General features: G+C 48.6%; 1 pseudogene; it reads right to left on the minus strand.

Annotated features, from left to right (window-relative positions):
* Positions 1–529: 529 nt before the first annotated feature.
* Positions 530–1,390, minus strand: LOC122891947 (annotated as a pseudogene).
* Positions 1,391–2,450: the final 1,060 nt, after the last annotated feature.

Consider the following 2,450-nt stretch of genomic DNA (forward strand, 5'->3'; position numbering starts at 1 on the left):
GAACTGGGCCCAGAGCCAGGGAGCCTGGCTGGAGCCTTTCGAGGCTACTGGGGCAGGTCCCTGAATCCTCCGGGTTCACATACCGCGCCCAGGAAAGTGGGTCAGGCATTCAGCAAATAATGCTTCCTTATTTGCCTCACAGAGGTTTTCATCCTCACATCGGATCCTGGATATAAGCTATGAAATGATACAAGAATGCAAGTTCTGAAATAGGATGTCTAGTGACCTTCAGAACCCAATTTTTATCTTTTTTTTTTTGTTAAGACAAAAAGTTTTTTTGTTTTTTTTTTTAGGTTTTATTTATTTATTTGACAGAGATCACAAGTAGGCAGAGAGGCAGGCAAAGAGAGAGGAGGAAGCAGGCTCCCCGCTGAGCAGAGAGCCGGATGCGGATCTTGATCCCAGGACCCTAAGATCATGACCTGAGCAGAAGGCAGAGGCTTTAACCCACTAAGCCACCCAGGTGCCCTAAGGCAAAAACTATTTTTAAGAAAAAGTGTGTTTTCTCATTTTCTATTCTTGGCATAATTTAATTCTTCCCAGTAAAACCCAAACCTCCTGAACCCCTTTCAGTGTCATCTAAAACGGGAACTTCCTCTATTTCTGGATAAAAAAATGCATTCACAAATGAGTTGTGCGATCCGATCGCCCTTTTTGACTTCAAACTTCCTTTGCCAAAATTAAGTAGTATGATGCCCACATTTCCTCTGTAATCTTCATCTAGGATGCCAGCTCCTGCATCAGTGAAGTATTTTGCAGCCAAACCAGAATGGGGAGCTACTCTTCCATAGTACGCAGAAGGAAGTTACCTGAATGTCCATTTTTTAAAAAAGATTTTATTTATTTATTTGTCAGAGAGACAGAGTGAGCACAGGCAGACAGAGTGGCAGGCAGAGGCAGAGGGAGAACCAGGCTCCCTGCGGAGCAAGGAGCCAGATGTGGGACTCAATCCCAGGACGCTGGGATCATGACCTGAGCCGAGGGCAGCCGCTTAACCAACGGAGCCGCCCAGGCGTCCCATGAATGTCCATTTTTACAAGGGCCTCTTCCACAGGGGATAGTGTCTAATCATAGGCAGTGTACAAGTCGTGGCCCGCATGGACCCCTTGGTCAGGGTGGTGGCGTGCTCTGAGAGCCGGACAAAGCGAAACCCATACTGTCCTCCGCAGGCCCATGCGTCTTGCTGGGGGAGATGGCAGGTGTTGCTTCAGAGCAGGGCATGGCAGAACAGAACGAGAGAAAAGACAGCAGCAGACCGAACAAATGGACACCCCCAATTTTTATCTTAAAATAGATGATATTCTTCCTCCCTGATTCGATGTCAGAAATGTAGTCTTTTTTGTCCCTTGGAGAGGCCGGCATCATCGTAAATGGCATAGGGTGGACAGATCATCCGAGCACAGGACAATCTAAGTGATGCATAAGGTTTTATACTTTTTTTCCTGAAGGTTTTATTTTATTTATTTGTCAGAGAGAGGGGCCAGAAGCAGGGGGGAAACAGGCAGAGAGAGAAGCAGACTCCCCGATGAGCAAGGAGCCCCATGTGGGACTCAGTTCCAGGACCCTGGAATCAGGACGGGAGTGGAAAGCAGACGCTTAACTGACTGAGCCACCCAGGCATCCCCAGGTTTTACACTTTTTTTTTTTTTTAAAGATTTTATTTATTTTATTTATTTGACAGAGAGAGATCACAAGTAGGCAGAGAGGCAGGCACAGAGAGGGGGAAGCAGGCTCCCCTATGAGCAGAGAGCCCCATGCGGGGCTCTATCCCAGGATCCTGGGATCATGACCCCAGCGGAAGGCAGAGGTTTTAACCCACTGAGCCACTCAGGCGCCCCAGGTTTTACACTTTTTAAACACTGATAAGAATAGGATCAAGGGGAGAGGTGCCTGGGTGGCTCAGTCCCTTAAGCCCTGGACTCCTGGTTTCTGCTCGGAGTGGTGGGATCCAACCCCGCCGCAGGGTCCACACTCAGCATGGCTACTGCTTGTCCCTCTCCCTCTGCTCCTCCCCTCGCCCTTTGTTCTGCTCTCTTGAATAAAAAGATTTTTTAAATCTTAAAAAAAAAAAAAAAAAAAAGGATCAAAGAGGCCCAAGAAAGTGCTGAAAGAATCATCCACTCCATGACAGCTTGTACCAAATCTGTGCGTGATCGCTGGATTTCCCCCAAAGCCCTGATGAACGTGTTTGGGGCCTTCTCTTTCTTTGGGTGAAATTAACATTTCTGCTTGAGCCAGAAACTAATTTTTTCTTTTACTTTTTTCTCTCCCGCACTTTCTCAGGGCTTTGCCACCCATGCCCTATGCCCCTCCCCACCCTTTTCTGTCTCTGCAGGAACCTCTCCCTGAGCGCCACCCCCACCCCTCCTGCGCTCCTGCGCTCAGGCACCTTCCCAGCCTCCCTGCTTGTTGCGCATGCGCATCTCCAGCTGCCCCACTCCCCTTGCCTC

The sequence above is a fragment of the Neovison vison genome, chromosome 12, assembly GCF_020171115.1.
Source record: "Neovison vison isolate M4711 chromosome 12, ASM_NN_V1, whole genome shotgun sequence".
Classification (NCBI taxonomy): domain Eukaryota; kingdom Metazoa; phylum Chordata; class Mammalia; order Carnivora; family Mustelidae; genus Neogale; species Neogale vison.